The sequence below is a fragment of the Xenopus tropicalis genome, chromosome 5 (genome assembly GCF_000004195.4).
Source record: "Xenopus tropicalis strain Nigerian chromosome 5, UCB_Xtro_10.0, whole genome shotgun sequence".
In the NCBI taxonomy this organism is placed as follows: domain Eukaryota; kingdom Metazoa; phylum Chordata; class Amphibia; order Anura; family Pipidae; genus Xenopus; species Xenopus tropicalis.
This window is the reverse complement of record NC_030681.2, coordinates 126,208,817-126,222,447: the sequence shown is the minus strand read 5'-3', so window position 1 is coordinate 126,222,447 and position 13,631 is coordinate 126,208,817. Positions and strand designations below refer to the sequence as shown.

The following is a 13,631-nucleotide window of genomic DNA, read 5'->3' as shown; positions in this document are numbered from 1 at the left end:
AAATGTATGTATGAGTTGTGTTTACGGCAGTGGTGAGTGCCAGCACACTTATCTCTGTACTAATCCAGCGGAAGATCTTAGGGAAGATCTGTGCTGTTAGGCATGATTTCCTCCTGCTTAAGAAATGGTGTAGATTTGTACTGTCTACTTGTGGGACCTACCTATATATACCACAAGGCATATTTTTATACTTTAGGGCAGTGTTGCTCACCAACCCCCTTGATGTTGCTCCCAGTGGCCTCAAAGCAGGTTTTCATTCTTGAATTTCTAACCTGAAGGCAAGTTTTGGAGACACATAGACCATGGGTATTACCAAACAGAGCCCCCTGTAGTCTGCCAATCCACATAGGGGCTACAAAATACCCATTTACAGCCTTTTTTGGCCACCCCCAGGAACATTTTTCCATGCTTGTGTTGCTCCCCAACTTATAAGCAGAACTTGAAAAACATGTCCTTACACAGCATGTCAGCATGACAGACATAATTCTTAAAGGAGAAGGAAAGGCAAAGTCACTTGGGGGTGCCAAAATGTTAGGCACCCCCAAGTGACTTAAATCGCTTACCTTGTACACGGGGCTGGTGCCCCTGTTAGGAGAGAACAGCACCAGCCCGGGGTAGCTGCAGCGCTTTCATCTTCCTGCTTCGGTCGCGCGCATGCGCAGTAGAGTGAGTAGTGGAACTTTAACAGAGAAGTCGGCTTTTCACTCTACTGCGCATGCGCCTGTCGTTAGTCCTTCCAAAAGCGAAGGAGGAAGGAGGAAGCGCAGCGCTCCAGGTACCCCGGGCTGGTGCAGTTTTCTCCTAACAGGGGCACCAGCCCCGGGTACAAGGTAAGCGATTTAAGTCACTTGGGGGGGCCTAACATTTTGGCACCCCCAAGTGACTTAGCCTTTCCTTGTCCTTTAAACATGCCACTCTGAACAAACAGCCCTGGGAGCAGATAAATGACAAAATAGCGATGCCACAAGAAAAAAGGCAAAGAAATAAGAATAACCATGCTATAGAGCTTCCAGTTGATTAAAATGAAGGGTCTGTCATCTCTGCAGGATGCTCTGCCAAAAAGTATACCAGATCAAATATGTGCTGGTGGGCCCCCTATCCTGGTGGGCCCTGAGCAAATGCCTCATTTGCCCATTTATTGAGACAGCCCTGACTGTAACACCTACATATAAATACATAAAACCACAGATGACAATTAGCGCATGTTAGTGCATATTTAGATCAAACTTAGTGCATGTTCTTAATGGCATATGTGTAAGGCTGATGCCACACGTGGCGTTTTTCCGCTGCGTTTTTTCTCAGCCTAAAAACGCCGTACAAGCCACACAGCCTGAGACTATGGCGTTTTTCAGCCTAGTACTGGTGACGTAAGCAAATCCCGTTTCCATGGTGCTAATAGTGCAAAATAGCAAAAAACACTGCATATTTCCGCTAGGTCTGGCAGCTGCCTTTGTGTATACATAGGAATAGCTTGCTTTGCAAATACTGGCGTATTTCGGCCTACGCTTGAAAAATCCGTGCTAAGGCGTTTTCTAGCGTATTTCTGCATTGTGTGGTTTGCTTCGAGTCTTTTCAAGCTATTTCTATGGATGATGATATCAGGCGTTTTTCAGCCGCCAAGAGAATTAGAAAATACGCAGCGGAAAAACGCCACATGTGGCATCAGCCTAAGCCAACATCACCGGTTAGAAAACAAAGGCAAAAATCAGATTGGTTGCTATGGGCAATATCTCTGGTGATGTTGGCTATAATAAATATGGCCCTTTTGTGTTGTTAACTTCCTGTCCGAGCCATGCCTAATAAAGGCTACATTCTATCTTTAAGGCATTCCAGTTTGGACACCTTGTCTTCTCTCTGATATTAGATAGAGCTTTCCCTTGTCCTTTTGAGAATGGTGGAGCATTTGTGCCCCTTTCCAAACTGGCTCCTTCTTTCCTTTGCCAGCAACTTCTTGTATTATTTTGTAAAACACAGGGAATTTGCCTAGACGACTAGAATCTTTCTCTGTTTAAACTGTTATGACACTTGTTCAACTTAACGGCTATTTAGCAAATTACACTAACGGTCAATTAGCAGGCAATTAGCAATCATAGAAAGCATGAAAACTAGTATTTTTTTCTGAAAGCATTACAATGGATTAAAGCTCCTAGCAACCATTTATTATGGATTTTTCATGCAAATTACATTTTGTTATTTATATGATAAGACTGATAGCACTGATAGTGCTGCTGTGTGACTTTCTAACATGCTCTCTAGGTACTGTATGTGAGCTCCCCTCTGCTAGGCCAGATGCCAGGCTTCCCACATCCATTTGCAACATCACACAGTGAACTCTCAGATTCTATATAAAATGTATTGCTTAAATCAAGCAAATGGTGTGCTTAAATAAATCCAATCCCTACCAAATTCTACCATAAGAAAAGTACAAATAAATTATTATTTAATTTACATGTCTCTGAGACACAGGGCCTGATTCACTAAAGTGCGATAAAATTTATCGCACGCTTTTTTGCGTTAAATTAGACGCGATAATTAGCGCGCGATTCACCATAGTATTAACGCGTGCGTTAAGTCGCCATATCACATGCGTTATTCTTTGCGCGACCGCATGCGTTAAATAGCGCACAGAAAAGAATACGATCGCATGATTCACAAACAGTAAGGCGCGCTAAATATCGCATTAGGCTATGTGAAAATGAACACCTACTTCAGGCAGGCGATAATTATAGAAAAGTACAGTTAATGAGCTTTTGGCAATAAAATATGGACTTTACAGTGTTATTTATTCAAGTCTGTGTTTCCCCTAGAGTGACGCAGCCGCCAGTTTGCAGCGAAATGGTCATTTTTAATACAGTAATTTTCCGCAAGTATTGGCATGTATGGCTAACATGGCGTGCATTTATTCGCACGACTATTTGGCTACAAGTGATGAAATGTTTCGCCAGGCATGGATTCGCAGCGAATTTTTGGACGTGCGACAAATTTTCAAATTTTTTTCATGCGTTTCACAAAACAATCTGCCAATGGCAAAACGCATGAAAAAATTCGCCACGCAAAAATTCACCACACATCCAAAAATTGACACAGGCGTCAAAAAATATTAGTCGCGGACAACAATTTTTTTGCCCGCACAACATTTTTGCCGTGGATCTTTCAAAAGATTTGCTAATTTTTCACTAAAGATAACCAGAACACATTTGCTCATCACTAGTGGCTACTATTTATAAGCATCTACTATTTATATGCTACCATTTATATGCTACCATTTATATGTGGCTACTATTTATATGCGGCGACAATTTTTATACACTATTTCTAAGCTACTATTTATATGCGGCGACTATTCGCGTGCGTTATTTAGCGCATGTACCATCAAATACCGCATGGAAATAGTCTTCGCGAGTTAAATAACGCATGCAATATCGCGTGTAAAATAGCGCAAGTATGCTTATAGTGAATCATGCGAAAAGTTGCGAAAATTAAGACGCGATAAAATTTTTACTGCACGCTATAAATAGCGCACGTTTTATCGCACTTTAGTGAATCGGCCCCACAGTGCCTTAAGGTAGTTCCCTGCAGTTCTGGAACTAGGCACCTAAACCAAATGTCTAATGTCCAATTTACTGGCCAGCATACGTGGAGTTCTCCCTACTTGAATGGTTGAATAAATGATTTAAGGGGACATCAACACAAATAAAAAATTTTTTTGCATAATGAATGATTAACGCTTAATTCCAATATACATTTCATAAAATGTCCCATTGATATTTGTAAATATAATTTAAAACAGTCTCTATCAGTAGTGAGCTCTCTTCCAGCCACTATGCCTACAATGCCTTTAATGTTCTTTGAAAAAGAGGTGTGCAAGGCATTGTGGGAACTAGAGCCTTGGCTGAAGAAAAGTTGATACACTTTAGGAGTCATTAATGATGCAAGTGCAGCATGTTAAGTGTAATTTTGAGTGCAAGTTGCCATATTTTTTTCCCACAGTTCAGTGCTTCCACCCATCATTCAAGGGTATTTGTGGTTTGCAAGGGGGAGTTTATTATGCAAAGAAAAAAAGATTCATTTTTGGTTTGCATCCCTTTTAGGGATACATATTGGATAAATGGAATAAACCCCTAATTATGTAGGCAATTATGAATAATATATGGTGCTGGTTTCACTTTGGGCTAAAAAGTAATCCTATCTGTAAAAGGGCCCCTTTATAGAAGCTTCTCATAGATCCTATCAGTTCTCTGTCCCTGTTTCAAATGAGGCGTGGACGTATCCTAACAGTCCCTGCCAGAAGCACAGTAGGAGGGGCACAGCCAATCACAGCCCTGCACTCACACAAGCAAAGACAGGCTTCAGTTCCCTACCAGGTCAGCCTATCTGCTGATTGGTTCCTATCCTAAAGTGCAGTGTACTGAGAGCTGCCGGCTCCCCTGCACATCCAGAGAATTCAGCCAGCAGGAAGGATCTGGATAGCAGGTCCTATATCTGTACAACCACAATGTGATATGAGTAAATTGGGGATAAAGCAGTGCTGGGCCTAAGTGCAGGTGTTGGCTGTTGAGCATTCTGGGCCAAAAGCCCACTTATATAATTAAGTTTGAGAAACTTTGTATCTTTGTTGGCTTTTAGTGCAGGGGGAAATGAGGGACTTTTCCATAAGAATCCGGGACTGAGGGATAAGCTGTTAAAATCGGGACTGTCCCGTGAAAATGGGAACATTTCAGAGGTATGTCATAAAAGTCACAAAATTTGTACTAGTAAGTACAGTAAGTCACAGCAACCAATCCAAGGCAGCAATTACTAGTGACCTGTAGACATCTGGTTGGCTGCTATAAACAACCAGAGCAGATGCAAACTTTGAGAATTTTTATGACGTTACCCCATCCTCCCACAGCCACTCTAATGAGTCAGGAAGGTGGGTGGAAGTGTAGAACTACCAAAGCACAATTCCCCATTGACAAGCATAGGGCATAGGTGCAGATTTCTCTTTTTAATTAGTAAACAGCTGCTGTGCTCATTTAGCCAATTTGAAATCTATTGTCACCCAAATAAACCATGAAGAACTGTTTGTCTCTATGCATATTTTGTATAAAAATGCTACAGGTAAAGGATCCATTATCCAGAAACACGTTATCCAGAAAGCGCCAAATTATGGAAAGGCCATCACCCGCAGACTCCAATTACATTTTTTTCTCTGTAATAATAAAACAGAACCTTGTACTTGATCACAACTAAGATTTAATTAATCCTTATCGGAGGAAAAACAATCCTATTGGGTTTATTTAATGTTTGATGATTTTTTTAGTAGAAACTATGGAGATCCAAATAACAGAAAGATTCCTTATCCAGAAAAAAGCCCAGAGCAATCTGGATAATAGGTCTTATACCTGTACTTTGCAAAAGGGGCCTTCTAATGTCAGCTTATGGGTTTATATACCAGTGCAAGTTTTGAAGGGCTATTCCAGCAGTGTAGCACACCCATGATAGATGCAAAATAATCCCATCACAAAGCCTATAACCATAAAGCACAAATGCTTGGCATGGCAGAAGCCAAACTCACAAATCAAGGAGGGAGCAGATAAAGTCACAACTGTGCCACTGAGTGTCCTAGTGTGGAGAGCTGAGCATTGATAAGCACCTGCAAATGTTTGCCTTGTTCAGTATACACACACACACACACATGAAGTCAGGAGCACTGAACAAAGATTTACTTTGCGTGAGGCCTCATAATCAAATGAGTAAAGATATAAATTCAGCAGGGATTCACAGTAATAAACTTCCCCAGTAATAATGCTCTTTACTTGGCTCTTACAGTATGTGCCCTAGATGTTAGTCAGGCCCAAACAGCCCCCGTACAGGCACAATAAATAATGACTGTCTATGGCACAATGTCTATGGCATCTTACAGCAGTCAGTCTGGGCCTGATGTTAGTTATACATCTTGCTGCCTGTGCTCACTCTATTGGCCATAAAATAGTCCTTATTATTGAATTATTATTGTGATGTGATGTATATTTGTAATACCAGCAGCGTAAGATTCATGATCCTTCTGTATGATATCGACAGGGTTTTCACCTGTACAAAACATATTTTAAAATAGTACACTGCAAATAAGATGCTTTCTATTTTCTAACCAGCTGTAAATATTTAAAAATGAATTTGTTTTGTTTCCCCTCTTGTAAATATCCCAGTACAGATATGGAATCCATCATCTGGAAATCCATTATCCAGAAAGCTCCAAATTATGGGAAAGCCATCTGCCATAGACTCACTTTTCAGCCAATAATTCAGATTTTTGAAAGGGAATTCCTTTTTCTATGTAATAATAAAACAGTACCTTGTACTTGATGGCAACTACACTGCATGGATCCATATTGGTGGCAAAACATTAAAATCAAAAACAATTTAACGCAAAATCATCTTTAGTCGACTTAAGGTATGGGAATCCAAATTACCGAAAGATCCCTTAGCTGGAAAACCGAAGGTCCCAAGCATTCTGGATAATAGATCCTGTACCTGTAGTAGCTCAGTAAGCCATATCCCTGGATTTCTAGATTCATACAATTTGAAATATTAGTTGAAATCATTGTTTGTAGCAGTTGAAACATTTGTCAGGCCCCCTACTGGAGCAAATGTCTGTCACAGAGCAACTGCTACAAGTGATGCATTTGTTTCTGGGGCTCTTCTGGTGCTACTGATAAATGTATCAACTAATATATATCAATTATTAAGATTTTAGAAATTTATCAAAAAGGGAAACTAGAGCAGAGTGAAATTGTGCACTTGCAATTCATTTTATTTTTACAAACATATTTATCAATGGGGGAAAGTGAAAGTTCACTATTTTATAAACAGGCCTGTAAAAACCCCATAGAAATAAATAGATATCAGTGGGATTTCACTCTTTGATAGATATGCCTCAAAATGAGAGCGAGGAAAAAGAAACATTCATTTTTTAAAGCCTGAACCCCATGAAGCCCAGGTTTCTGGCAAGGAAACAGAGGCCTGTGTCAATATAATAACCAGCTGCTGGTGAGGTCATGCAGAATGCTAGTGACTGATGGTAATAATCTCTATATATCCTCCAGAATATGTCAGTGCTATATAAATAAAGGATACTACTTATCAGTGGTGATGTCATTACATTTTGATCAGCTAAAGCCGGCCATACATGCACTGACAGTATCGTATGTAACCTTGTTTCGTACGATATTCGGTGCGGGTATGTCGGATCGATATTGCAAAGGCTGCAGAAATCGTTATCTTGTCTATCGGATTTTGGATTTTGATTGGGTGTGTGGAAGGCACACAAGCAAAATTTGAGTTTAAGGCTAAATCGGCAGGTGGAGGTAGAATCCCTATTGGTGCTACCTCCATATCTGACTATTCAGCCCTAAACACCAGTGGGGGAAACAAAAGATTGCAATTGTTACGTGTATGGCCACCTTAATTCAAACTGCTAAACGGCTCGTGTCAAACAAAGTTTTGTGCTGATGTAACCCAAAATCCCCAGGCTCCCTGCCCAAAATATTTCTTCCCACTCCCTCTCTGTTATTCCCTGTATTTCTGAACCCATCTTCTACTCCATGCTTCTGTTATTATTGCATCATTTTCTTTCGACCCTCATTTTGAAGAAAGATTTCTTCACTATTAATAATATTGGCACAAAGCATTATTTTTACTGACCAGGCAGATAAAATTCCAGCCAGGTGGCAACACTAATGTCCCCCAAGCCCTAAGGTCCCCATGCCAATCCCCTTATGTGAAAAAGCACAAAATTGCTTGGCAAGAGGTAAGTGCATTTGAGAAAACTGTCTGTGAACTGGTTGAATGCAGGAAACATTCATGCTTGGTCCTTACAAGGTAGATAATAGGATTACCAATATACAAACCCCTTCCTTCACCCTTTGTTGTGACTGTTTCGTTAAAAGTCCATTATGCTTCTTACACTTGTTTTGCTTGTTTGGAAAAAGGAAAATAAAAGCATTTAAAAAAAAAAAAGTCCATTATGCAGGAGGATTATCTGTGGACTCGGAATCTACTTATATACCTCATAAGAACCAAACATGGAGTGGTTTCAGTTTGCCCTGTTTAGCTCAAGAAATAACAAAAACCATAGACCCTCCATGATTAAAACAATAGAAAAAAAAAGTACAGCACAAGCCCTACTCATTGCACTCACACTGAACAATGGGGTGGCAAATTGCAGCCAGTGTCACTGTGTCCATTGAACGTGTGGTGATGAACTGCATATAAAATAGCTTGAATTGATATATACCTTGTGTATGTTTTTTTCCCCACCCCATAATGTAAGCCCTTTCAGGCTGGTCCTTCATTACCTAATGTATCAGTTGGTTTGTCAGTGATGAGCAAATATATTCGGCAGACATGGATTCGCAGCAAATTTCATTTTGTCAACGGCAAATTATTTTGCAAAACTTTGCTGTTGCATCAGAAAAGGGTGCACTCACGTCAAAATAGGCACGGTTACACAAAAAAGGGTGTGGCTGCATCAAAATAGGCGCAGTTACAACATAAAAGGGCACGGTTGCGTCAAATAGCTGCGGTTACATCAAAAAATATGTGTGTCACAAAAGATAGACGCCAATTTTTAGCTGTTTTGCTCATCTTCCCATAGTTTCATGAATTTTTCTGCGAAGCGAAACACGACAGATTCGCTCATCCATACTCTGTACCCTTATGTATAGCACTGCGACAGACAGAGTTTCCCTAGAGGCTGCATCAATGACTTGCACCTAGTGAACTAGACGCTAATGACATTAATAACGCAACAAGCCGGAAATAAAGCAATGCCCCCTAATAAAACAGCCACAACCTGTGCCACATAAGTTGCAGCTGATGCCTCTATGTGCCCCCCAACAATGCTGGGAAATATACTGCATCATGACTACTAAAGTCCTTATCATGGCTTCCCATATATCAAAGAAACAGGTAGAAGCTTCTTTTCATGACTTCATTTCTACGCACCTCACTACATTTCTTCTCTTATGTCCCCATCCATTCCTGTCTGACTCCCCCATTCCCCTTAGAGCCATAACTTGGTTGCACTGGTGTAACTAAAGAGTAAGCAGTCCTCTATAGTTTGGAACTAAATTTAAAAAGTAGTTTCAAAAATACCCCCTGCCCTACTACACAGGCGGGACACAGGCAGTGGGCGGGCAGGAAACGGGCAGGTGGGGGGCAGGTGGGATACAGCAGTGGGCGGGTGGCATAAAGCATTGTAGTGTGACCCAATGTAACCTACAGCACTTAATATCCCTCTATTTGTGTCTGACAGTTACCCTCCCATTTAGACTGTAAGCTCTACGTACTCTTGTACTGCCTTAATATTGAATGCAAATACATTTTGTATTTATTTTCATTTTATTATTGTATTGTTTTGACCAGTCTGTTAATGTATTGTTTTAGAGCACAGTGATACATGCCCAAATAGTGTATATATATATATATATATATATATATAGATACACAATTATAATTATACATACATATATCCACATCTTTACTCTCCAATGCAAGCCGCATGCAGGGAAAAAGAATCAGACGATTGTTCCAGCATGGAAAAAGGCTGTTTTACAGAAATGTAACTATGGTTACTCATAAAATGTACAGTCCTTTCTTAAACTGTCAGCTAAATGTGCATGTACAGCAGCCTGAATATATGTAAGGAATATGAGAATGTGGGAGTTGCTCTGGGCACTATATCATTCATCGATAATACTATGGAGCTGGAAAAAATGTGTTCATTTATCTGTCAGTTATAATTAGATAATTGTTTGCTTTTTTAGTGGAAAAAAAAGATCTGCAGGTGAAATTATCTCTTGCATAATCTACAGACAAGCCCTTGTTCCCTCTGACAGTACAGTGAGTTTTTAGGGGCCACTAAGCATTTACATATAATTATCATATCAACACACCCTTCAGCCTGTCTTCATATTCTTTTTTTATTTAGCAAGGAAATATATGAGGGATAGTTGTCTGTGTTGGTTCATTGGATTATTCCACAGAAGATAAAGGGTGGGTATTGCACCTAGTGGCAGAAGGACAGAGAGAGAGAATGAGTGTCTGGGCCCTTATAATGAACCTGTATTGCGCAGGCAGGCACTGCAGGCAGAGAAATTACACAACAGAAGGCAGAATGCAGCAGTTCTGAGTCACATACAATGCAGTCTGCTATTCTTTTCCTTTACCCACACAATTTAAGATTAGGGAGGCTTTTATTAAGACCTCAGCTGCAAAAGCATACCCCTTAGTGCTTATTTAAACAGCATTGATGTCTGGGGTCTGGTTGCCATAGGTGTAGAGTACAAGGCTCTGCTGTAGCCTGTAATGTAAATACCCCCTAACTTGCATGTCTGAATGATGGGCTAGTCAAGGGACAGGTAGCAGATACAAGGGGAGACACCTATGTGGAGGCAGCACTGTATTCATAAGATAAACACAGGTGCTCTGTTTTGGAGACCTACAGCAATTCTTCTACCCGCAGGGCAAAGCTTAAATTGGATAATGCCCATTGCTCATTGCATTTGCTCTTTGTGCCCTGCTCTTCAGGCAGAAAATAGTGTTTTTAGAAGCACCCTCATATTGTAACCAGTGATAAATAATATATTTATATTTGGCCTGCAGCCATTACTTTTGTCGCCCACGACAATTCTTTACAACCACGGGCAATAAAACGTCCCTTGTTTACTTTCTGCCAGCTAACATTAAAATTGCTGGTGGTAAAGCACACGTGGCACAAAGGAGGCCCTCAGGCTATTTCAAAAGGCGAAGTGCCGCGTATGTGTCCCCACCGTTAATTTCAATGTTAGCCAGTGAGAAAGCATTTGCAGGAGATTAATCGCAGAGGTTTATTAATCATAGAGGGCAACTGATCTCCTGGAGTGCCATGAGCCTAAAGTAGCTCTACACCTAAAACATTAATTGCTGTAAACTTACTCAGTGTGTTCATCTGAGCACTTTTGCAATTTTTATCGGGTTATATAATAAAAGGTACAGACTTTGATACAGGTCAAGTCACCTACAGCAAGCAATCAGCAGATAACAATTACTATTCAGCTGTTTACACCTTATTGGTTTATATGAGTTGTTGCACCTAGGCAAACTCTATGCCTTTTATTAGATATGGAGATTAAACAGCTAATACTAGGCTTTTGGCTTTGAAGTTCAGAGTGTCATAGTTAACTACCTAGGTAGTGTATAGTGTGTATAGTCAGTTAGAGTCACTAAAACTTTTCCTTTTTTAAAGAGAGCTGCTGAGCTGAAAGCCTAGCATTAATGATCTAAAACAGATAGAAAATAGTTGAAAAGTATATTTAACTGGCTAAGAAACCACTAAAAATTAAAAAAAGTTCTCAGATGAGTACTCTGTGTATAACTCATATTTGGGTTTCAAACCCCTGTAAAATTACACTTTTATTAGAGCTCCCCCAGCTAGAGAGCAGTGGAACAGTGGCTGCTAGATTATTTGTGGGAATTTTCATTAAAGCAGCATTAAATGAACAATTAAAGATGCATTCCATCTATATATAGGCTTGTATTATGCAATGGCAAACACTATTTCTTGACACTCTATAACCCCCAATAATGTCACTATCACTCCTGTTTTAACATTTTTCTTTAAAAAATATTCTATATATTCAGACATTTATAAATGTAAATTAGACTAAATTTAAATTACTATTATTAATTTCTGTAAACGCACCAATCAATTTTTATCATATAACAATGAGTGTTTCTGTAAAACAATATCATCCTTAATATTTTGGGAAAATTTTGCTGCTGCAGATTTAATTTTATAAATGTATTCACTGTACCCTGTCCTTTGAGTGAGACTTTCATTAGATAAAAGCACTGCAGGCAGAGGTTAAATATCTCAGCGTGAGGTATTTTAGAGTATTTTTGATGAAGGCTCTATGGAGGCTGTTTAATGTATCATTTAGGAATCAAAACAGCTTTTAAGCCGTTACTGAATATTCTCCAGCTAAGATGATTTATTAACGATGGATTCTCATCGAAGATCCTCATAATGATTTGACGTCAGTTGGGGTCTGAGCTAAAGCAAGCTAATTAACAAAAATAGAATAGCAGTGTGTGCAGATAAAAAGGGTCAGTTATGTGTTCAGGTAGGCTTAAATAGCCTCTCTTCACCAATGACTCATTATATATATATATGTAATGTTGGAAAATATTATACCCTTTTCTGTATCTGTGACGATATGAGAGAAGATTGTACCTAGTTCCTGCTGATTTGCTGATTTAGAATACTGACAAAAGATCATTCACCCACAAAGGTTCCACACAATGTATGTGGATCTACAGAAAATGGAAGCAAATGCAAGAGGTACAGTCTGGCTGAACCCACCAAAATGTTCTGTCTTTCTAGTACGTCCCAATAAACCTATCCAAACCCATCCATTGCAATGTTGGTGTGTGCTGGGTCCCCAAATTCTACAATTACTAAGGAGTAGTGTAGCGATTTATGTGGCAGTTACATCTTGGGGCGCTGCTGCCATGGGGCAAGTTGAGAAATGTACATCAGGTGGTAGCCCCCTAAAGGATGCTAAAGGAGCTCCTGGTAACTTCAAGAGCCAAAATTCCAATTTTAAAACCGGAATTTGGGCTCTGCTAGCTCTGCTAGCACCTCCCCCTATCTGCTCCGATGAAAAGGAGAGGCAAGAGGGGTGGCACTGACTAATCTACCACCATTACTTCAAATTATAATTAAAAATATTAGACATGCTCCTTTACTGTGCTTCTGCCAGTTGTATGTATGTTTCAATTATTTTCTACTAGTAACTTGGTCTGCATATGTAAAAGTAGTTCTGACTGCAAATGTACTTAAGCATTGTTATCACAGCTCAGAGGTAAACTAAAGCCTTAAATTATATTGTTAGGCTCAACTGTCCTATAAAAGTAATGATCCACACCTTCAAATTGTCTACAGCTGCTCCCCATCTTGGATTTTTTGAATGCCAGTGGCGCTGCACATGCTCAGTGTGCTCTGGGTTGCTGTCGAGATGCTTATCTTAGGGGAGACCGGAAATCATATACACGTCAGCAGAAAGTGAGGTTACATACTACAGGACTTATGATTTACCAGTTTATCGTTGAATTTTATATTATACATATGCTGTCAGTCCCTACGCTAAAGCAACTTCACTGTGGTGACCTAAGGCAGGTACAGAAGATGAAAACATATGGAATTACATTTATAAGCTAATTTAGCCTGAAACATAAGGTAATGGCCTCCTCACCTCCTATGCATTTACTGTACTTTCCTTTACATTGTTTCACTGTAGTACATTACCAGTGTTAATAAAAGCAATAATGTTACACCTTGAAGTGCACAAATGAAGTGGGATGGATCTAAAGGCAATCAGCTGGTATGATGGAAAGACCTTAAAGCAAACAGAGATAAATAGAATATTGTAGGGAAGGAGGGTGACTCAGGGATGAGGTCAGGCTGTGAATGACAAGTGCAAGACAATAGAGGGGCTATTTGTTACACTGTGGGGTGTGGTGTGGGCCCATTTACAGAGTCTGATGAGGTTTGCTTGGCAAAGAAAAATGTGGCTTTATTTCTTTGAAGCCGAAGGCAGAAGTGTTACACA

General features: G+C 39.8%; 1 protein-coding gene across 13 annotated transcripts in view; it reads right to left on the bottom strand.

Moving 5' to 3' along the window:
• Nucleotides 1–13,631, bottom strand: part of kif1a (kinesin family member 1A) — a 106,682-nt gene that overhangs the window by 79,947 nt on the left and 13,104 nt on the right. The window lies entirely within an intron of this gene.